The 25,984-nt window shown below is 40.1% G+C and overlaps 1 pseudogene; it reads left to right on the top strand.

The window, feature by feature from the left end:
* Positions 1–17,432: 17,432 nt before the first annotated feature.
* LOC131929509 (large ribosomal subunit protein uL30-like) lies at positions 17,433–18,211 on the top strand (annotated as a pseudogene).
* Positions 18,212–25,984: the final 7,773 nt, after the last annotated feature.

Genomic DNA, 25,984 nt, shown 5'->3' with positions numbered 1-25,984 from the left:
CCGTACCACCAAGCAAGCAGCTAATGACTACCAACCACCCCACCAAGTAGCTAACGGCTACCAACCACCCCACAAAGTAGCTAATGGCTACCTGCCTCAACCAACCATCCCACCAAGTAGCTAATGCCTATCAACCATCTCACCACTCCCAGCCAGTCACGTGACCAAGCACATCCTGTATCTCACAGCTTCCCATATCAACATCTGTTTCACTTTTTTTTATCGAACCCTAAAAAACCGATCCCACTCTGCCGTTCTTCTAAACCAGCCACATATCACCCTCCACACACACACACCATCACCCCCCCCCCCCCCGCCCATCCCACCCCCACCTATAGAAGTTCGATGCCTATCAGTCTGAACGTCTCTGGTTTTGATGGGTCTGGCCCCTGGAGTTTAACTGACACCGGAACTAAGTCGTTTACTTCAACTGCAGCTGGGGGATTGTGGGTCGGCACAGGAAGTGATGGCTGCACCCATTCAACAGAAGTCGTGCCAGTCTGCCTGAAGCACGGTGCCAATACACTGCACTATTGCTGCCAATAAACCGAAATATACGATTATATATATATATATATATATATATATATATATATATATATATATATATATATATATATATATATATATTTATTTATTTATATTTATACATATATATATATTTTTATTTATATTTATACATATATATGCCTATATATACATATACATACATACATATATATATATATATATATATATATATATATATATATATATATATATATTTATATATATATATATATATATATATATAAGTAGTATATTAGGTCACTTTTGGGTCGTATTTGGGTGGCGCAAAGGTTATATAGCAAAATACTCGGGAGGAGGATGCGCGGGATGTACAACGACATATAGTAAAATACTCCCTAGGGTGGCGCAAAGACATATAGTAAAATACTACGCCAGCTGCCGCAGGGTGGGTGAGCAGGATGTACAATGAGATATAGTAAAATACTACGCCAACTAGGGTTGGCGGAGGTGGTGGGGAAGTAGGTCACCACCGGTGACCTTGTGACGTAATCATTGACCTTGTGACGTAATCAGTCACATTGTGACGTAATCATTGACCTAGTTACGTAATTTTAATGCGTTTTTTTTAATGAGTTTTAATGAGTTTTTTTAAATTTTAATTAATTTTTGACCTAGTTACGTAATTTTAATGTGTTTTTATTACATAATTGTTTAATTTGTTTGATTTAAATTGTTTAATTACTTTGTTTATATTGTGTAATTTTTATTAACGAGTTACGTAATTTGATTATTTGTTTACTTTTTAATTATTTTTTATTGACCTAGTTACGTAATTGGATTTTAATGAGTTTGAATTTAATTTTGTAATTTTAATTAATTTTTATTAACGAGTTACGTAATTTGATTATTTGTTTGATTTTAAATTGTTTACTTTGTTTGTTTACTTGTTGTTTATTTGTTTATATTGTGTAATTTTTATTCAATAGTTACGTAATGTGATTTTAATTATTTTTATTTTGTTTATTTTTAATTTAATTTTATTTTATAATTAGTTAAATTATTATTAACGAGTTACGTAATTTGATTTTAATTACTTTTGTTTATTTATTTATTTGATATATTTCTTTTCTTTGATGTATGGTATTTAAAATAAAAGACAATGTTTATTTGATTTTAAACGGATAGGGGTGTTGGTGGATGAGAGGGGAGTAATGACGGGGTTTGAGGGTAGGGGTGCGTTAGCGTGTACTTTGTGAATAACATCCATTAACCAGACACGTAACATCTGTTACGTATCGACCGCCCGCGAACTTTTCCGGGCTGCGTATTTTTTAATGGGAATGTATTGATCGCACCCACGGGCCATCACAGCATGATGTCCCACCTAATTAAATTTTTTTTTTTTTTTTTGTTAGGCTTCACCGAGTTTCCCCCACTCGGTTGACAGGTTATGGTAATTTACGACGTACATTAAGTGGCTTTCCACGAAGTACGTAGGTCATTATGCAACAGCTGTGTAATATCGATCGCATCCACTGACCATCACACCTAATTAAATTGGTCACGTATCGTAAGTGTAGCGACATCGGTAATTATTCGCTTATAGCGAGGTCAGCGAAAACCGATCGATTTGTCAGCTCCGTGAAGCCCTTAGGTAACAGCTGGTGCTGTAATTAGTCACGGCTCTCGGATTTTTTCATTAGATTACAGCTGTCCATGAACTATGTTCACATATCATACGCCCGATCATTCTTTGATCAAATTAAAAAATTTTGTTTCCACATGTCCTACGAACCGTCCCTTGCTATGTATGAAAGATTAATGGTTGTAACTATTCGCTTATAGCGAGGGTCAACGAAAACAAAATATATTTAAGGGTCGGAATTTTCTTTCGACCACCGTTAAAGCAGGTTTTGAGACGAAACGAGGTCTCGGTAGGTTCGTGCTTTTTAATGGGCGACAGGGGCGACTTAGTGCGTTGGTACGTAAGATATGCGTGGGTAGACATGTTTTTTACAAGTCTGGAAAAGTAATTAAGTTTTTTATGACCGTTCCGATTTTCTTTTGATCTGACCACCATTTGACCACCCTGAGCCAGATAAATTTAACAAATGTTCAATACATAGTCGCTTATAGTAACATTAGTGATTGTATGTTCGGCAAGACGGTTTGACAAGACATCACGACTCTGTTCACCGCCGACAAGGACATCTCTGTACAACATGCGGGAATCTATTTACACGACTTGACAATTTAACAAGACATTGTAAAACAACACACACCAACCAAACATCACCGACCGACACCCCATCAGCAACCGATAGACAAACTCCACAACCACTATACGTGACCGACAGACAAACCATGCAACCCCTAGCAGCGATCCAAACAACTCGTACCATGACCAATACTATTCCATTAAAGCGACATACGATATATGACGACATAGCAATCAACAAACGCGTAAAGACTAACAACGACAGTAACGTTAATTCACACACCACTATTTTTCCTGTAGACGACCTACCCATGATACGTTATACATGTGACATATGTGAGCATGCATTCACCTGCAAACATGGTTTGAAACGACATCACGATACGGCACACAGACGACGAAGACATACATGTAGAGAATGTTTGCAAGAATTTACAAGAAAATATAATTTAACGAACCACTATAAAATACCACACACCATCAAAACATTACCAGACGACACATCAGCGACCGACACGAATATCCCATAGGATGACTTCTCACAGACATCTCCTTACACCCAACACAGAAACTCACTTTCTTACTTTTATATTAAAAGACAAGTAGACACAATGTGACATCTCCCCTAGACTGTAGACCGATGGGGTTGTTTTTATTCAATAAAAATTTATTATATATGGTCTTTTGTGATTTTTTAATGTGTTATTGTTTTGTTACTTGTCCCTGAAAGTTATGTAACTCGGTATCCTGTATAAGAGGTATGACTGGAATCAAAATCACGGGAGAGAACGTGACGTACATCGCGATATTTGAAAACAGGGCGATGTTTAACCTCAACCAAAAAAGACAATGAACCTAGAAGGAAGACGAATATATATCTTAGTCTTGCAGCAGATTACCTTCCCATGTTCGCTTTAGTATTACAGTTTTCATCAAACTTCTTTTTGACTTGAACTTCGTTAATTTTTAAGAAAGTTTACTTATACATAATACATTACGTCTAATGACAATTTTTTATTTTTACCACTCAATGTATTTTCTTTTTCTATATCTTACATTGTCATCTTAATTTTTGATCACCTTAGTAAAAATTTGCTTAAGATTATAAACTTCAAGTTTTAAAAATCAACAACGTTATAGTACGTCGTGTCAAATGACACACCTTTAAAATGTCTACATTTAAAGTTCACCAAAATAATGACGTAAAAACTAAATATGATATGACGTTAGCATACATATCATTCAATCTAATCACTCTAAAGTACAAATCAATAATTTTTATTGATTAAGGGGCTGGGTGAGTTATTTTTATCACTATTCGCCCTTCCCCTTCCCTTTGTCCGCAACCCCGTTCCCCTTCTCCCATCCAACCTTGCGTCATCACACTAACCTCAATACCAACCGCTAGATAAACAGACCGTACTACTACTACTCACACTATTCCTTGGACAGACAAAGGCTGTATGACAATCCTACAGACAAATATTTATTCAACTAATAGCACAACCCCCTAGAAACCACTCCAACAGACTGGGATACATAACTTGTAGACACCACTCCCCAATGAATATCTCTTGCACCCTACCTACATCGACAACTTTGTCCGCCACCCTCGCCCCCGTCCCTAGTATGAACTCGGTTACCAACAATTTCAAAACATGCATGTTCCGAGTTCAAAACCAACCTTCACCGACACTAGTATGAACTCGACCCCTAACACTTCCAAAACATGCCTGTACTAACTTTGAAACCACTTCGGTGAAAACTTCACCGACCCTAGTATGGACTCTACACCTATCGATTCCAAAACACGCATGTTCCGAGTTCAAAACCAACCTTCACCGACACTAGTATGAACTCGGCTACCAACAATTCCAAAACATGCATGTTCCGAGTTCAAAACCAACCTTCACCGACACTAGTATGAACTCGGCTACCAACAATTCCCAAACATGCATGTACCAACTTTCCAACCTGCCTCAGTGCTAACAAAATTCCCCGACCCTAGTATGAACTCGACTGCCATCAATTCCTAAACATCCATGTACCGACTTTGTAACCTGCCTCGGTGAAAACTTCACCGACCTTAGTTTAACTCTCCCTAACAATTCCAATGATGCATGTACGAACTTTGTAACCTGCCTCGGTGAAAACACCCCCGTCCCTAGTATGAACTCGGTTACCAACAATTTCAAAACATGCATGTTCCGAGTTCAAAACCAATCTTCACCGACACTAGTATGAACTCGGCTACCAACAATTCCTAAACATGGATGTACCAACTTTGCAACTTACCTCGGTGTTAACGAAAACTCCCCTGACCCTAGTATGGACTCTACACCGACCGATTCCAAAACATACATGTTCCGAGTTCAAAACCAACCTTCACCGACACTAGTATGAACTCGGCTACCAACAATTCCTAAACATACATGTAACACCTTTGCAACCTGCCTCGGTGAAATCATCTCCGACCCTAGTTTGAACTCGGCTGCCAACAATTCCTAAACATGCCTGGCCCAACTTTGTAACCTGCCTCGGTGAAAACTTCACCGACCCTAGTATGAACTCTAGACCTACCGATTCCAAAACATACATGTTCCGAGTTCAAAACCAACCTTCACCGACCCTAGTATGAACACGGCCCCTAACAATTCCAAGGATGCATGTACCAACTTTACAACCTGCCTCGGTGTTAGCAAAACTCCCCGACCCTAGTATGAACTCAACTGCCAACAATTCCTAAACATCCATGTCCCAACTTTGCAACCTGCCTCGGTGAAAACTTCACCGACCCTAGTATGGCCTCTCTACCTATCAATTCTAAAACATGGATGTACCAACTTCGAAACATCCCTCTGTGTTAACAAAACTCCCCCGACCCTACTATAGACTCGACCCCTAACAATTCCAAAACATGCATGGTCTAGCTTCGAACCTCCCTCGGTGAAAACGTCACCGACTCGTGTATAAAATCTGTCCCAACCAACTCCAAACCTTCCCTGGGCACCCGAATAAAAATAACTCACCCAGCCCCTTAATCAATCAAAATTATTGATTTGTACTTTAGAGTGATTAGATTGAATGATATGTATGCTAACGTCATATCATATTTAGTTTTTACGTCATTATTTTGGTGAACTTTAAATGTAGACATTTTAAAGGTGTGTCATTTGACACGACGTACTATAACGTTGTTGATTTTTAAAACTTGAAGTTTATAATCTTAAGCAAATTTTTACTAAGGTGATCAAAAATTAAGATGACAATGTAAGATATAGAAAAAGAAAATACATTGAGTGGTAAAAATAAAAAATTGTCATTAGACGTAATGTATTATGTATAAGTAAACTTTCTTAAAAATTAACGAAGTTCAAGTCAAAAAGAAGTTTGATGAAAACTGTAATACTAAAGCGAACATGGGAAGGTAATCTGCTGCAAGACTAAGATATATATTCGTCTTCCTTCTAGGTTCATTGTCTTTTTTGGTTGAGGTTAAACATCGCCCTGTTTTCAAATATCGCGATGTACGTCACGTTCTCTCCCGTGATTTTGATTCCAGTCATACCTCTTATACAGGATACCGAGTTACATAACTTTCAGGGACAAGTAACAAAACAATAACACATTAAAAAATCACAAAAGACCATATATAATAAATTTTTATTGAATAAAAACAACCCCATCGGTCTACAGTCTAGGGGAGATGTCACATTGTGTCTACTTGTCTTTTAATATAAAAGTAAGAAAGTGAGTTTCTGTGTTGGGTGTAAGGAGATGTCTGTGAGAAGTCATCCTATGGGATATTCGTGTCGGTCGCTGATGTGTCGTCTGGTAATGTTTTGATGGTGTGTGGTATTTTATAGTGGTTCGTTAAATTATATTTTCTTGTAAATTCTTGCAAACATTCTCTACATGTATGTCTTCGTCGTCTGTGTGCCGTATCGTGATGTCGTTTCAAACCATGTTTGCAGGTGAATGCATGCTCACATATGTCACATGTATAACGTATCATGGGTAGGTCGTCTACAGGAAAAATAGTGGTGTGTGAATTAACGTTACTGTCGTTGTTAGTCTTTACGCGTTTGTTGATTGCTATGTCGTCATATATCGTATGTCGCTTTAATGGAATAGTATTGGTCATGGTACGAGTTGTTTGGATCGCTGCTAGGGGTTGCATGGTTTGTCTGTCGGTCACGTATAGTGGTTGTGGAGTTTGTCTATCGGTTGCTGATGGGGTGTCGGTCGGTGATGTTTGGTTGGTGTGTGTTGTTTTACAATGTCTTGTTAAATTGTCAAGTCGTGTAAATAGATTCCCGCATGTTGTACAGAGATGTCCTTGTCGGCGGTGAACAGAGTCGTGATGTCTTGTCAAACCGTCTTGCCGAACATACAATCACTAATGTTACTATAAGCGACTATGTATTGAACATTTGTTAAATTTATCTGGCTCAGGGTGGTCAAATGGTGGTCAGATCAAAAGAAAATCGGAACGGTCATAAAAAACTTAATTACTTTTCCAGACTTGTAAAAAACATGTCTACCCACGCATATCTTACGTACCAACGCACTAAGTCGCCCCTGTCGCCCATTAAAAAGCACGAACCTACCGAGACCTCGTTTCGTCTCAAAACCTGCTTTAACGGTGGTCGAAAGAAAATTCCGACCCTTAAATATATTTTGTTTTCGTTGACCCTCGCTATAAGCGAATAGTTACAACCATTAATCTTTCATACATAGCAAGGGACGGTTCGTAGGACATGTGGAAACAAAATTTTTTAATTTGATCAAAGAATGATCGGGCGTATGATATGTGAACATAGTTCATGGACAGCTGTAATCTAATGAAAAAATCCGAGAGCCGTGACTAATTACAGCACCAGCTGTTACCTAAGGGCTTCACGGAGCTGACAAATCGATCGGTTTTCGCTGACCTCGCTATAAGCGAATAATTACCGATGTCGCTACACTTACGATACGTGACCAATTTAATTAGGTGTGATGGTCAGTGGATGCGATCGATATTACACAGCTGTTGCATAATGACCTACGTACTTCGTGGAAAGCCACTTAATGTACGTCGTAAATTACCATAACCTGTCAACCGAGTGGGGGAAACTCGGTGAAGCCTAACAAAAAAAAAAAAAAAAAATTTAATTAGGTGGGACATCATGCTGTGATGGCCCGTGGGTGCGATCAATACATTCCCATTAAAAAATACGCAGCCCGGAAAAGTTCGCGGGCGGTCGATACGTAACAGATGTTACGTGTCTGGTTAATGGATGTTATTCACAAAGTACACGCTAACGCACCCCTACCCTCAAACCCCGTCATTACTCCCCTCTCATCCACCAACACCCCTATCCGTTTAAAATCAAATAAACATTGTCTTTTATTTTAAATACCATACATCAAAGAAAAGAAATATATCAAATAAATAAATAAACAAAAGTAATTAAAATCAAATTACGTAACTCGTTAATAATAATTTAACTAATTATAAAATAAAATTAAATTAAAAATAAACAAAATAAAAATAATTAAAATCACATTACGTAACTATTGAATAAAAATTACACAATATAAACAAATAAACAACAAGTAAACAAACAAAGTAAACAATTTAAAATCAAACAAATAATCAAATTACGTAACTCGTTAATAAAAATTAATTAAAATTACAAAATTAAATTCAAACTCATTAAAATCCAATTACGTAACTAGGTCAATAAAAAATAATTAAAAAGTAAACAAATAATCAAATTACGTAACTCGTTAATAAAAATTACACAATATAAACAAAGTAATTAAACAATTTAAATCAAACAAATTAAACAATTATGTAATAAAAACACATTAAAATTACGTAACTAGGTCAAAAATTAATTAAAATTTAAAAAAACTCATTAAAACTCATTAAAAAAAACGCATTAAAATTACGTAACTAGGTCAATGATTACGTCACAATGTGACTGATTACGTCACAAGGTCAATGATTACGTCACAAGGTCACCGGTGGTGACCTACTTCCCCACCACCTCCGCCAACCCTAGTTGGCGTAGTATTTTACTATATCTCATTGTACATCCTGCTCACCCACCCTGCGGCAGCTGGCGTAGTATTTTACTATATGTCTTTGCGCCACCCTAGGGAGTATTTTACTATATGTCGTTGTACATCCCGCGCATCCTCCTCCCGAGTATTTTGCTATATAACCTTTGCGCCACCCAAATACGACCCAAAAGTGACCTAATATACTACTTATATATATATACATATATATATATGTGTGTGTGTGTGTGTGTGTGTTTGGTGTATGTGTGATCAACAATATAAATTCAGCAAATGCAGTAAGCGATGTCTGCCCCATATTTCAGCCGCCTACAAATAACCTAATTTACTTATCTCCATACAAGCAATTTGTTCCGAGCAATTTGAAACCAAGGTCCCAGAGCAAGGTCACCACTTTCCCTTCAGTGATGGCGCCGATGTTACGCTTGACCTTCAACTGTTGAAGACGAGGCCAGTTGTTGTCTGACTGTCACAAACAGGCTGACCGTTTAGTGACGTCACGAGTTCCGGTTCGTTGGGTTTAATGGGAGGGGTCACAGGTCAGATTTAGACGGACCTTGTATTAGACGTGGTAGTGATGGTTGTGGTGGTGGTGGTGGTGATGATGGTGGTGGTGGTGGTGATGATGGTGGTGGTTGTTGTGGCGGTTGTGGTGTTGGTGTTGGTGATGATGGTGGTGGTGGTGATGATGGTGGTGGTTGTTGTGGTGTTGGTGTTGGTGATGATGGTGGTAGTAGTGGTTGTAGTTCGTATCGTCGGCTGTGTGGTAGCCGACGTTCTTCAGGCTCGTAGGTCTACAGTTCGTCAATATCTTTTCTGTATCGTACATGGGTCAGTGTCTCTCAAAGTATTACAAACTCTTGTCCTGGTCTATGGCTCGTCCAAGTTTTTCTCGCTCGTATTTTATGGCTCGTATAGGAGTTTCTGGCCCCTCCAAGACTATGCCTCGTCCAAGGGTCTAATGTGGCATTCACCTCTCTAAATATCGGCGTATTATCTCTATATCAGATGGGTGGCTTGTCCATTACTCTAAATATATATGATAAAAAATGACGAACCAACATATAAATCTGCGGGCGTCTTAAACGCACGGACACATACACACGACATTCACCAACCCTCGCTAATTCACGTTTCCCATGCCACGTCACGTCTGTTGTGCGAGATTATTGCGGCCATGTTTGAAGTAGTGGGCGTAGTCTATCATTAGATTTCCATACTGACAATTAGCAAGACAGACTGCCATAGAGGTTGGCATCCGTAAATCATCACATTTTTTATGGAACAGTCTGTGCATGATCTGACACGATAGATTCTCTGAGGTAGTGGGTGGGTAGTGGATTGTATGAATGGATGTGTAGTGGATTGTATGAATGGATAAGGTAGTGGATTTTATGAATGGATTAGTAGTGGGTTGTATGAATAGATAGGTAGTGATTTTATGAATGGATGGGTAGTGGATTGTATAAATGAGTGGGGTAGTGTAATTTATGAATGGATTAGCAGTGGATTGTATGAATGGATGGGGTAGTGTAATTATGAATAGATTAGTAGTGGATTGTATGAAAGGATTAAGTGGTGGATTTTTATAAATGGATGTAGTAGTGAGTTTTATGAAGGGATTGGTAGTGATTTTACGAACGGATGAACTAGTGGATTTTATGAATGGATAAGGTAGGGGGGTTTATAAATGGATGGGGTATTGAAATTTATGAATGTGTTGACTATTGAATTTTGGGGAATGAGTTTATAAGCTTTTTAGTTAATGATTTAGTAAATTACATTTGAAACAAGTTTCACGCATCGAAAATGATGGTGCTTTTATTTACAACGCCGTCCTGCTATCCAGAATTTTTGTAGAAGCAGTGTATAAAGTTTAGTTTCAATTTTTACTATCTGTGTATTTAAGCACCATATGAATTAACCTACAAAATATGGGTCCACTTCCGGCTACTTTGTATGAGTACATGGCACCAATAGGTTGACTGTTAATATTATATTTTTTTTAACTTGAAACCACGAATTATTTTATGAGCTACATACAATTTTTTATCTTGGGGAGCTTCCCTTTGAACAAATCACCTGAATAGAATATTTTTTTCATACAAATATACTCCCGTGTTGTGTCCCATTTGTTATCGTATGCCTGCTCTTGTCAACAAGCCTCAATGATCGTCTCTATTTGCTCCCCCCCCCCCCCCCTAATATTACCTCTACCCCTCGGCAGCTTCCGTTCACATCCCGCTGTGAACGAGATAGCACGTGACCAACACGGCGATACAAACCTTGTCATTAACTGCCTTTTACCAACAGCGACAAACAAGCCGGGGTATAGAGACGCGGGCAGACCGCGACCAAACATGGATCCCGACGGGCCAAACAAGGCTAGTGTTGGCCAAACTCAGATGCCAAATAAAGGACGGGACGCTAAATCTGGAGACAGTTCTCTGTGTGAAAAGTTTACATTCGCTTCTCCTGACACAGTTTTTTTATTTTACAAAAAAACACTTGACCTAATTTCATAAAACTAGGTCACTTTTGATGAGAAATCACAATCGGAATTTCGGCACGTCACATATTCATATTCTAAAATAAACTAGGCGTCGTTTTGGTGGAGTGGGAGAAGGGGGAGGAGGTACAACGCTTTTATTCATTGAAGTTTTTGGCGGTCGTTATGAGATTAAATTATCCTTCATTGTTCAAATATTATACAGAGTCAAGCTGTCTTAAGTCACGTCAATTCAGACGTGAGTCACGCGAGTCAGTTTTATTGCGTGACAGTGACTGTAAAGTTTCTATTGGAGTGCTGGTCTTTACGCTAAACCAATAGACCAATGTAATTAGAGTTTCTTTCGGGCATCTTGCGGGTTGTGTGGGGAGGGGGAAGGGAGAGAAGGCTATACATCCTTTTCCCTTTCCCCCGTCCCCCGTCCCCCTTTGACCAGCGTCCACCCTCTCCCACATGTAGTACGCTCCCGCATCTTAAAGTTTTAAAAGGCCACGCCCCCACCCCCCTACATTACCCTAATTGAAAACATGTCAAATAGAGCTCGTGAATATAATGATACACCAACTCACCTATTAGTAAAACAATATCAGAGACTTTACACAACGAAATCAAGAAAACAGCACACTCGCAGGCTTACGACCTAATACCGGGCAATAAACAACCTTGACCACAGGAAGTTGCCCCATTGTCTGACTATGATGTCAAAATATCCTTCAACAAAACCCCGAACCAATACGTTCTTTCAGTTTAAAAAAAATATGCGAATGTTTTCAAAACAATAAAAAACATTCCATGAAATGCATAAAACAATATATCCTGGAGTTATAAAAACAAACCGAAATGTTACAAAAAATATAAAAACACTCTTCCGAAAATGTCAAATTATATTTTGATTCGCCCAAAACGTCACGTGTAACGACGTGAATGGAAGCCACTTCCGGTGAAGATTTGCCTGCGCTGTGTTTATGCTACGAACGGTAACTCTAAATCCTGGTGTAGCTCTTGTATGAGCATCATCTGTCTTTGATTCAACCTGTGCCTACCGTACCGTGGGGAGGCAGGGAGGGTGTAAATAAACTCATATTCTGATACCACGGGCCGCGGTGCTTGATGGGGATGAGATTAGAATAATAATACTGCATGCTGGGAAACATAGAGTTTGATGTTGATAAGAAAATTGTTTTTCGCCTTATCTGATACAATGTTCAAGTGTTACATTGTTCAATGTTAGTGTTGAATTATTTTAATGTTATAATTTAATACAGTGTTAGGCTAGTGTAATACGTACGCAGCTATACAATGCTGCAATGTTAGTGTTGAATTATTTTAATGTTATAATTTAATACAGTGTGAGGCTAGTGTAATACGTACGCAGTTATACAATGCTGCAATGTTAGTGTTGAATGTTAATGTTATAATGTTACAGTGTTACGCTATTATAATAGTTTTACATAGTTTTACTCAATTATGCAATATTTCGATGTGATTTATGGACTCGAATACAATGTTTCAATGTCCAATCTACTACTGTCCTCCTCCATGATTTATTAATAACAAATGTATGCAATTTTATCATGCTAAACATACCCATCTTCTTTCTTCTACTTCGTTCTTAATTTTAGTGTTGGAAGGGATCCCCTCCATCACATTAAGGATACGTGTCAACTGGTTATGCACCATTGAGGCCGTTGACTCCGGTTTCAGCCCGCTTTACTTTTTGGATTTGATTCCATAGCCTTTGTCCAACCAAGAACAAACGGAAAGATTTTGGAGTTGTCTCTCCTAGAAGAGTGGCTGTCCCCAGCTAACGAGCCTCATCTGCCCGAGGGTTCGAACTCGAGACTTTTCAATTTAGCAACCATGAGCTAAACATATCCTAACATATCCATCTTATTTCTAGTTTTGCTGTTGTCTATACCTTAACCTTAATCTTAACCCTAACCAGTGTTTCTTCCAGACTTTTTTCTCCGAGGGGGGGGGGGGGGGGGCACTTGAAATTTTTGCGAGGGGGGGGGGGGGGGGGGCGGTAGACTTTCAAGAAACTCTGACCCTAACCTTTAGCCTTAATCCTAACCCTAACCCTTAGCCTTAATCCTAACCCTAACTCTAATCTTATCTATGTTACCATTTTTTTAAAAAATACAAGCGTACGGCAAAGGCTAAAGTATCTTCTTAAAAATGTAAACATGTGCAAAGTTGCATAACTAAACTAATTTCGGCGTTAAATTGTAATCCTTTGATAAAAATAACATCTCATATTTAAAAACACGTGTCCGCAGCTGGTTAACCAGACGTCAATCGACATCCGTTTCCGGTTTTCATACCTGCAAACCACAGCCGGCAAATCGGCAGTTTTTTATGTTTTTCCTAACAAAGAGCGGCCACTCTAGCAACGGGATTTACTGTACACAGTTTACGGGCTGTGATTTATGCGCCGTGTAGTCAATGAATAAAACCAAATTATGTAAATCATGGATCTACAATCACTGGACTTCGTGTGGACTTCCGACAATTAACATCATTTAGACCACACAAGAAAAAAAACCCGGGTTATTTGACAGTCGACAACATGTTTTTACCTGAAAATGTAATGGTCCATTGCATGTTTTGTTTTGAAATGTGAAATATAATTTTAGTTGAAAACTTTTCATAAAAAGAGACATAGGCAAGTGAACTCGTATTTTATGTCTAATGAAACTTATGTTTTAAGATAATTAAGTAGCCCTTTCTTCTTCTTCTTCTTCGTTCTAAATTATTAGTGTTGAAGGGGGTCGAGATTTATCTGTCAGTGGGTTTGAACTTTGTTCGAATTTATCAACCATGAGCTTTTTGCCGACTCGACCACGCCTCCAACACAATTAAGCGTTACGTGTCAACTGGTTATGCGCCATTGAGGCCATTGACTCCGATTTCAGCCTGCTTTTCTTTTTGGATTTGCTTCCATAGCCTTTTGTCCAACCAAGAACAAACTACAAGGCAGCAGTTGTTTTTTAATTTTGGAGTTGTCTCTCCTAGAAAAGTGGCTGTCCCCAGCTAACGAGCCTCATCTGCCCTAGGGTTCGAACTCGAGACTTTCGGTTCAGCAACCATGAGCTTTACCGACTCGACCACGCCGACCCCGCGGGTCCCAGTCCAGGTTTAACAACGTCTTTACCCCAGTCCAGGTTTAACAACGTCTTTACCCCAGTCCAGGTTTAACAACGTCTTTACCCCAGTCCAGGTTTAACAACGTCTTTACCCCAGTCCAGGTTTAACAACGTCTTTACCCCGCGGGTTCCAGTCCAGGTTTAACAACGTCTTTACCCCAGTCCAGGTTTAACAACGTCTTTACCCCGCGAGTCCCAGTCCAGGTTTAACAACGTCTTTACCCCAGTCCAGGTTTAACAACGTCTTTACCCCAGTCCAGGTTTAACAACGTCTTTACCCCGCGGGTCCCAGTCCAGGTTTAACAACGTCTTTACCCCAGTCCAGGTTTAACAACGTCTTTACCCCAGTCCAGGTTTAACAACGTCTTTACCCCGCGGGTTCCAGTCCAGGTTTAACAACGTCTTTACCCCAGTCCAGGTTTAACAACGTCTTTACCCCAGTCCAGGTTTAACAACGTCTTTACCCCGCGGGTCCCAGTCCAGGTTTAACAACGTCTTTACCCCAGTCCAGGTTTAACAACGTCTTTACCCCAGTCCAGGTTTAACAACGTCTTTACCCCAGTCCAGGTTTAACAACGTCTTCACCCCGCGGGTCCCAGTCCAGGTTTAACAACGTCTTTACCCCAGTCCAGGTTTAACAACGTCTTTACCCCGCGGGTCCCAGTCCAGGTTTAACAACGTCTTTACCCCAGTCCAGGTTTAACAACGTCTTTACCCCAGTCCAGGTTTAACAACGTCTTTACCCCAGTCCAGGTTTAACAACGTCTTTACCCCAGTCCAGGTTTAACAACGTCTTTACCCCAGTCCAGGTTTAACAACGTCTTTACCCCAGTCCAGGTTTAACAACGTCTTTACCCCAGTCCAGGTTTAACAACGTCTTTACCCCGCGGGTCCCAGTCCAGATTGACCATGTCATCCACTGAAGGCCGAACTGACCCTTGGCCACCCCACACCGTGGACCGGTGACCCGTGCCAGACAGACGGCACTTAACAACTGACCCAGCACTGACCCGACCCATCCCGCCGAGCTCAAGTGGAGGTAACAAAAGCTTGAGAGTGCCGAGAACGACAACTCCAGCGCCCCGTGCAAAACACCTGCTTACCCGCCCGTTAAAACCACCGTCTGCCCAGACGGGCTAATTTGAGGGCGGCTTTTAGAACAGCCACTCAGATGAGGGCGGCTTTTAGAACAGCCACTCAGATGAGGGCGGCTTTTAGAACAGCCACTCCAGAGTCACGGATTACCAGATGTGTACGTGGACTCTTCATTTAAGTCAACAGCTTTTCCAGAAGCATCTTGTCAGCATCATGGGCCCCAGGTTATATCAGCAACTTGGGCCCCAGGTTATATCAGCAACGTGGGCCCCGGGTCATATCAGCAGCTTTGGGCCCCAGATTATATCAGCAACGTGGGCCCCGGGTCATATCAGCAGCTTTGGGCCCCAGATTATATCAGCAACTTGGGCCCCGGGTCATATCAGCAACTTGGGCCCCAGATTATATCAGCAACTTGGGCCCCAGGTTATATCAGCAACTTGGGCCCCAGGTTATATCAGCAACTTGGGCCCCAGATTATATCAGCAACTTGGGCCCCAGGTTATATCAGCAACTTGGGCCCCAGGTTATATCAGCAACATGGGCCCCGGGTCATATCAGCAGCTTTGGACCCTTGGCTATACCAGCAACATGGGCCCCAGGTCATATAAGCTATTTAAGACTACGGGTTAGACCGTGTACTAAAAACCTCGACAAATACTCAGAAAAAAAAAATTAGTTAAAAAGTATAAACTATCAACAAAATGAAACAAAAATCGAGCTTAGGCGAGTGTTTATTTTATTACCACTCGCAAGAAAATTAGTATTCAAAAGCCCGATCAGCAGTAAAAGCTAATCACTACAGTAAACATCTGCATTGGTAGCACAAAGCCAAGCAGTTACGCTGTAAAAAATTAAGTTAGATTTTTCATGATTTCTAACCTAGCCAAAACATTAAAAAAATATTTCCGCCATCTGTTCGGATATTATTAACTTTATAGGGCCCCTACGTAAGTGCCCAACCAACCCACTCATTCAGACGGCGCTGAATTTTTCGCACACATCTTCCCTAACTCAAACAGTTTTTATCCCAGTATATATGGGATCTAAAAATAATACACGCTGCAACGAAGACTTTGGAGCGAAACATCCATTGTAACTAAAGGGTTCACAAACTATAATCATAGATATAAACAATAATCAACTCCTCCGTTATCTACTTAAAACCTTGATTCGTTAATAAAATAACAAAAAAACTATATGTAATATTACGTTTTGCTAAAACTAAAGAAACCCTTAGTCATATCTTAAAATAAACCTATCTAACTTAACAAACCCCTAACAATATATTAAAATATCCCCATCGAACTAAACTAACCCCCATATCAAACTAAATTAACCCCTAAATCCTAAAAAAAAACAATCTCATCTTTCGCATTTTAAAAATAAACGTCCGTCATAAAATAATTAATAACATTTATTATTCATTTTTCCTCAATAATTAAAACCAAAAACTATCCCCGAATATCCTTCATAATTGCTTCCCATCTCAATGTAGTTGTCAATTTGACCGACGGTTGTTTTTTCCCGGAGTCGGGGTTTTTAAAGAAATTTTATTACTTCCCCCAGCAAGGGAAATAACTCACAGAAAATAGAAAACCTGCGGGTTATTTTTGGAAACATCTCTCCGAAAATTGACCAATCCGACGTGGTCCTCAGCACCAAGTACACCGGAAATGAACGTAAAAAATGTCCAACCCTTCAGACTGCCTTTAGTAGGGGACAATCGTGTTGATTATATTGGTGACTTTACCACTGTTTAATATACATTGAGAAATAAAGTTTGTAAGTGGAACTTATATTCGTAAATTGCGGCTTATCAATATTATGCTACCTATACAGCTGTATCGCTAAACACTATATTATATTCAGATGGTTTTACCCTGCAACAATAATGGCAGACAAACCAAAGCAGCTGCACAAGGTTCCCGAGTCTATACTCAAAAGAAGAAAGCAGTTAGCCATAAACCAGGCTACTGCTGCAAAAGCTGAGCTAGCTAATAGAAAGAAACAGGTAACCAAAAAGAAGACCATATTTAAAAGAGCAGAGAAGTATGTCAAGGAATACAGGGCCAAGGAGCGAGACGAGATTCGCTTGGCTAGAATTGCACAGAAAACAGGAAATTTCTATGTTCCAGCTGAGCCTAAATTGGCATTTGTCATTAGAATCAGAGGTATCAATGGCATTCATCCCCGCCCCAGAAAAGTGCTTCAGCTATTTAGATTGCGTCAGATAAACAACGGTGTATTTGTTAGGTTGAACAAGGCCACACTGAATATGCTGAAGATTGCTGAGCCATATGTTGCTTAGGGAACACCTAATCTTAAAACTGTGAGAGAGCTCATCTACAAGAGAGGTTTTGGAAAAGTCAACCACCAAAGGATTCCTTTGACTGACAATTCCATTATTGAAAAGGAACTTGGCGCTCAGAACATGATTTGCATTGAAGATTTGATCCATGAAGTGTTCACTGTTGGTTCAAACTTCAAGTATGCCTCCAACTTCCTTTGGCCCTTCAAGCTCTCCTCACCCCTGGGAGGATGGCGTCGCAAGTACAACCACTACAATGATGGTGGTGACTATGGCTTCAGGGACACCATGATTGATGCTCTTGTTAAGCAGATGATTTAAGCCTAGACATACATGGGTTCTGCAACAAAGGAATATCGTCTGTAAAATTAAACAAACTAGATTTACTGAAAAAAAAAAAAAAAACTATATTATATTCAGATATTTTAACCTCGGGCAGATGAGGCTCGTTAGCTGGGGACAGCCACTTTTCTAGAAGAGACAACTCCAAAATCAAACAACTGCTGCCTTGTAGTTTGTTCTTGGTTGGACAAAGGCTATGGAAGCAAATCCAAAAAGAAAAGCAGGCTGAAATCGGAGTCAACGGCCTCAATGGCGCATAACCAGTTGACACGTATCCTTAATTGTGTTGGAGGGGGATCCTTTCAAACACTAAAATTAAGAACGAAGAAGAAGAAGAAAGATATTTTAACTACAAACGTTTTGCTATTTTGGGATTGTTGCTAGAGCTAGCAATAGAGTTAGATTCTTAAATTTTCGCAGGTCATAATTTCAGTCCTAGGTCGTAATTTTGAGGTTTTCTTGTAAGTAATCACATGATTAGATGACCATAATGAAATAATTTTCTAAGTTAAGATAAAGCAAGTTACTGTAAACATAGACTCGAACAAAATAAATTCAAATATTTTGTGCAGGTTTTTCCAATCCAAAAGCGGTCGTTTAGATGTCGTTTCACATGTACGTTTAAAAACATAAGATTTCCTATTCGATCTAGTTTCACGTGAAAATTTAAAAACAAATCAATCCTAATTTGATTGCCCCCATGACCGTAGTGTTAGCTCTTACTTTAATTAAAACACTTCCCGTGTCCAGTATTGTGGGCAAGGGTTTAAACTATTGAATTGACCCGTCACATTTGAGGCCATATGGAAGCCGACGTTAGACCCGCCCCCACCTCTTGAATGAACGGATGACTGACCACTGTGATGGAGTACGTCTGACAGCCCACTGGTCAGCTGACGGTCAGTAGCAGGCTCTCATGTCCGTTAGAGCGCCCTAGAGTGTTCACATAGTTTTTTATTTTCTTCGCGTTTCCAGCTCTCGTGTTGAGGCTATCAGACGTGGGAGGGGGGGGGGGGGGGGGGGGTGGCCCAGTCTAGTGGGGTTTGTGTGGTGTTGCTGGTGTTAGGGGCATGTGTGTGATGGTGTGTGGGAATGTGTGTGATTGTGTGGCTGTTACTATTTAAAAAGAGACCGCTATATCTGTGATGGTGTGTTATGTGTTTGTATTTTGTATGTACAGGCGAGTGTTGGTGTCTGAAGTATGTACTTGTTCGTGTAGTGAGTGTATGTTTGTATGTGTCGGGGGGGGGGGGGGGGGTGTGGGGAGGGTGGGGGGGCAGGGGTAGTATTTTGTTCACATTTGATAGCGTATAAGAGATTGTGAGAGAAGGGGTTTGGAGTTAACATTACACGTGGTTAGCTAGGTGTTATTCGTGGGTGATTGTTTGTGTTTTTTGTACCCACCCCACGTTATTACATACACACACACACACACATATATATATATATATATATATATATATATATATATATATATATATATATATATATATATATATATATATATGCATATGTGTTTGTGTATGCGTGTATGTGTTCCATGTATATTTCCACAACGTGTGTATTTGTACGTGCAAACACAACACACAGAGATCCACAATTATGAAAACCTCCACCCCCCCCCACCCCCCCCCCCCCCTGCCAATATGTTTACATAAGATTTGACCCCCATGCCATGCCCGTTTGGTTTCAGGATTCACGGCACCACAGGTGAGAGTAATTAGGGCCATCGTTCAGACTAGTACGCGTGCGAATGGCCAACAGATGGAGCATTAGGCCAGGGCAATTAAAACTCCTGACTGGCATGTTGCAACCTGCCCAACTAAAAAAACAAAAACAAAATCGCACCGACGCGTCTATAAATAATTGCATCTATAAATAGCCTGTAATTGACACACAAAAGTTAGAGTAATTTCCCCTTCTGCGTAGTTTATCACCAATTGAACTGCCAAAAAAATTATTTTTAAAACAAAAAGTGACGTCAGACATAAAATACACCTGCCTCACCTGTAAACTGATGTCTACCATGTGACGTAACAAATAAATTGTTTACAAGAAGAAAAAAAACCTCGTAAAATCCCGACACAAACTATCTCCGTCATATATTGCTTATAGTTTCGGACAAAAATCAAAATGATCAAAAAAGGTGACGTCATTTATGGATGACACCCCCTCCTCTGAAGTTAAACCGTACATTTATTTATGTCTCATGGTAAAGAATCATATTTTACATACGCTATAACAGGAAATGGAGTTGTTTATCTTGCTTTATACTTTTTGCTACATTTATCCCTAACACTAACGTATACCATTTTCAACGCGTGCATTAACGTATACATTCTCCATCCCTAATGCAAACATATACCATATTCTATCCTTTAAGTTTAAGTATACGATTCTCTATCCTCAAGGCTTCACGAATACCAATATCTATCCTTAATCCTAACGAATACCAATCTCCATGCCTAACAGTCAAGTATACCATACTCTATCCTTAATGCTAAAGTATACCATACTCTATCCTTAACGCTAAAGAATACCATTATCCATTCCTAAGGCTAACGAATACCATTATCTATCCTTAATCTTAACGAATATCAATCTCCATGCCTAACAATCAAGTACACCATACTCTATCCTTAATGCTAAAGTATACCATACTCTATCCTTAACGCTAAAGTATACCATTTTCTATCATTAAGGCTAACGAATACCATCATCTAACCTTAATGTTAACGAATACCAATCTCCATCGCTAACAATCAAGTATACCATTCTCTATCCTTAATGCTAACGATGCCCTGTTTTAACCCTAACGTAAACGTACACCAGCATGTTAGACTATTAGAGAAACTTGATGCATTCTCGAGTGCTCGTCTTATCTGATAACTTCTGCTTCTCTCACGGCCTCGTCTGCTCCGACTTGCCGCGTCTTTAAATATTTTAAGCTTCATCTTCTCCAACTATCACACATTGTCCAATATTTCGTGCCGACCTTACATTCTTTCTTCAACCCCTCAACGAACAATAAAATGGATAGGTCATTAAGCGAATTATTTACAAGAATAATTTACCCCCCCCCCCCTATGGAAACTGTCAACCTCTCCTGTCTACCTGTGCCTACCTGTTGTTTTTATCTTCCTTCATTTCTCTCTTCCCCCCCCCCACCCACCGTGGTACCACCTCCCACCCGGGGCAGACAAGAACCTATTAACCCCCGGGGGACACAGAAGCCACCCAGACAGTTGAGATATGTGGAGAAATAATACGTTTACTGTAGCACACATACAAGAAATAATACGTCAACTGTAGCACACATACAAGAAATAATACGTCAACTGTAGCACACATACAAGAAATCATACGTTTACTGTCTGTAGCACACATATAAGAAATAATACGTTTACTGTAGCACACATACAAGAAATAATACGTTTACTGTAACACAAGTCAAGAAATAATTCCTTTAGCACACATACAAGAAATAATACGTCTACTGTAGCACACATACAAGAAATAATACGTTTACTGTAGCACACATACAAGAAATAATACGTCAACTGTAGCACGCATACAAGAAATAATACGTTTACTGTCTGTAGCACACATACAAAAAATAATACGTTTACTGTAGCACACATACAAGAAATAATACGTTTACTGTAGCACACATACAAGAAATAATACGTCAACTGTAGCACGCATACAAGAAATAATACGTTTACTGTAGCACACATACAAGAAATAATACGTGTAGCACACATACAAGAAATAATACGTTTACTGTAGCACACATACAAGAAATAATGCGTTTACTGTAGCACACATACAAGAAATAATTCGTTTACTGTAGCACGCATACAAGAAATAATACGTCAACTGTAGCACACATACAAGAAATAATACGTGTAGCACACATATAAGAAATAATACGTTTACTGTAGCACATATACAAGAAATAATACGTAATACGTGTAGTACACTTACAAGAAATAATTCCTGGACTCATCCCCTTAAATTGCCAGTATAGTATAATGCCTTACGCTACCCGTATTTCATAATACAGAATTTCAAAACCTGCCAATAGATTTCACTACTGTGAAATAGTTGTACAGATCTGTATTCTATAGCTTTCATGCTTAAAATAATTAATATGGTAACTACCTCTACTTAACCATTCGATTGCCTACCTGTGCATTAAATGACCCCCCCCCCCCCAATTTCTTTTACCTGTTGACGCCATCTCTTAAATGCCCCCCCCCCCCCCTCAATTTTCCTGTAGACGACATCTCTTTAATCGACGTCCACCCCAACAACTTAATATATTACCCCCCGGACCGGCTAGGCGAAGACCTGGTCAGGATCGAAATAAAAAAAATTGAATTGTCCTTTCAACCTGGACCACGACGCTGTATGGTGCTATACCGCCTAAAGACTAGACTGACCACTGTCCATACTGGCTGGAACAGTTCAAACACGTCGCCTGGGGTGTTGTCGCCATTGACAAATACTGCCCCACCCCACGGGGCAGAACGTTGACGTTTTGACGTGATTCCATTTTTATTGAGATAGAAAACGTATCGCTAGTGAAATATGAAGCACTGAATCCATCTGACGAATTACATATTATAACGCTTGATATCTCTAACCCTATTGTAGACCCGAATCGAAGCCCCAATCAATAAGTCTAACAGGCGATAAAATAGTATTAAAATACAGAAAGTTTTAGATATAATTTTATTACTAACCCTGATACATATGTAAAGTAAGCGTAACCTACATTTTTTTCTAACCCTTTCCCTCTGTCTAACTACATCTCAGACAAATACGACATCTAACTTCTCTATGTCTATAGAGTCAAGCGTGGGACAGAAACTCTCATCCAACTCAACAGCAGTGGTACCAGAGGGGGTGGTGGTTTACAGTAGTGGTGCAAGAGAGGGTGGGGTACGGAAATGGCTAGAGTCACAGGTTCAAGATGGGTGGGAAAATATGTGTTGCCGCAACAGTCACGGGGGGGGGGGGGGGGGGGGTGACAATCCAGCAGTCATCAGTAGTCACTGCCGCGATAATTCAGTAGTCACTGGTGGTGCCGCGATAATCCAGTAGTCACTGGGGGTGCCACGATAATCCAGTAGTCACTGGGGGTGCCGCGATAATCCAGTAGTCACTGGGGGTGCCGCGATAATCCAGTAGTCATCAGTAGTCACTGCCGCGATAATCCAGTAGTCACTGGGAGTGCGGCGATAATCCAGTAGTCACTGGGGGTGCCGCGATAATCCAGTAGTCATCAGTAGTCACTGCCGCGATAATCCAGTAGTCACTGGTGGTGCCGCGATAATCCAGTAGTCACTGTGGGTGCCGCGATAATCCAGTAGTCACGGGGGGTGCCGCGATAATCCAGTAGTCACTGGTGGTGCCGCGATAATCCAGTAGTCACTGGGGGTGCCGCGATAATCCAGTAGTCACTGGTGGTGCCGCGATAATCCAGTAGTCACTGGGAGTGCCGCGATAATCCAGTAGTCACTGGTGGTGCCGCGATAATCCAGTAGTCACTGGGGGTGCCGCGATAATCCAGTCACCACACATTAAAGCCCTGCTGTACACGCCACTTAGCCCCAGGTCTGACGGTCACATCATAATCAATCAATGTTTTCTCGACATCTCTTGTGTGCAATACAATGACGACAGTCTTGAGCACTATGGGATTTTATCTTCGCCAGGTTTCCGGTGTACGGAAATTGAATATATCGGACGGATGACCATTTTCCCTCAAAACGTTCGAGAATTCTATATCTGAAGTCTTAATGGCCAACTTTTAAAACGAGACTGCTATATCTGAAGTCTTAATGGCCAACTTTTAAAACGAGACTGTTATATCTGAAATCCTGGCCGTTTAAAACGAGACTGCTATGGCTATATTCCTCTATACCGCAAGTCTGATGACCCACTACTGTCTTTGTCGAAGATAGTGCTGGGCCTTGGGTAAGGCTGGACGGAAGTATTTTTTTCCGCGCAGACACTCCGTCAGATTAAACTGTAACAGCTAAAAACGATACAGCTACGACCAAACTCCCCCACTGCAAGACTAGACCGTTACACCAGCAGACGTAGAGCAGTTAACGACCCCCCCCCCCCCCTCCACACACACAAACCCCATCCCTCACCCGCCCCGTCGTGTTTTTAATCTCTCGCCAAGCCTCGCGATATCACTGGCCGGCCGTGTTTGTCGCTCCGTGGGGGCCCGGCTATCCCATAATCCCTTTGTCATTCAACACGTCACTTCAGCCCCTTCAAAATTGTGTCACGTGGCAGAAGTCAAGATGGCGGGGGCCGTCGGCGTCTCGTCTGCTGTTTGTTTTGGGGTTTAAGACTTTACAAAAGTGGCAGAAAAAAATAAAGTCGGTCTTTAAAATTCCATTGTTTTCTAAATTATGACTATAAATCATACTACGCTCAATTCAATGTCAACAAGACGTAAGAAGTTTGTGTAAGGATTAGGATCTAGATTACAGCTTTTTATGTAGAGAACCATACATCTAATCTTATTAATAAGATCAGGGATATAAATGTTTGCTTTTGAAAACAGCTACAGCCGAAATATAGAGCAAATGTTATAGAATTCCTTATAACATTTATATATATTTAGATGTTCTTTAGGTTTCTTTTATTTTAGGTTCCATAAGCTAACAACACAGCACCGTTACAGAAGAAAAGATTAATTTTTTAAAGTAATCCTAGTCAGATTCAGACAATACAAACAACTTTATCAGGGTGGGAGGTGGGGGAAAAGGAAAAATACATTTCAGACAGAAACACTGTCATTTATGGTTCCCATAATAGTTGAGCACAAGTATTCTTCCGCTTTCGAATTGAAAGAAGAATTTGTTTCTAGACGTCCGTTTGCTGCCGTCCATTTCAGCCGTCCGTTTGCTGCCGTCCATTTTCAGCCGTCCGTTTCCAGCCGTCCATTTTCAGCCATCTTTTTCCAACCGTCCTTAACCAGCCGTTTATTTTTAGCCGTCCATTTTCAGCCGTCCGTTTCCAGCCGTTCGTTTTCAGCCGTCCATCCGTCGCAGACATGTATGAAAAGATTTTCCCTTTACACAAGTCTAGAATTCACTGAACTATTTTATTTCATTACCTGCATGATTTCCTTCACCGATTCAACCAATCCAAACTTTGTACACGCCTCGACCAACAAGAGCTGGGTACACTTCGAACTTGAATAAAAACCTGGACATTGACACCTCTAAAAATAAATGTGACGATTTTCGTCACCTCTATAAAACTAGGACAGCTTTCGACACTATCACATCGCATGTACGCTAGCGACATGTGTTTTATACGTCTAGAAAAAAAAAACTTTACCATAAGTTAATTTTATACGTACATATTAAGGGAGGGGGAGGGGGGGCTATACTCTTTTTGCTAATGTTTTTTTTAGACGCGTGGTATACGTGTCGCAATTGTAAACGCGGTGTTATTAAAAAAAATGAACAGTTTTAAAAACTGTTTTGAAAGGACTGTTTTTGCCACTTTTATAAAAAGTTTTTCGCCATATAAATTGGACATATTTCGAAACTTCTATAAAAATGGAATAGTTTTTGCCACTTCTAAAAATTTGGGGCAGTATTTGCCCCTTCTATGAAAACGTGACATCAATTGCCTACAAACCATACACATACAAAGATAGACGCCGACTTTTTTCTTATCCTTTTGTATTACATTTCTTTTGTTTCTCTTACATCCCCCCTCCATCCCCTAAGCCCACCCCCTCC

This window comes from Physella acuta, unplaced genomic scaffold (assembly GCF_028476545.2).
Source record: "Physella acuta isolate Inbredline_101_S28 unplaced genomic scaffold, ASM2847654v3 ptg001641l, whole genome shotgun sequence".
Classification (NCBI taxonomy): Eukaryota; Metazoa; Mollusca; class Gastropoda; family Physidae; genus Physella; species Physella acuta.
The sequence above is the reverse complement of the archived record's forward strand: the minus strand, read 5'-3'. Positions and strand labels throughout refer to the sequence as shown.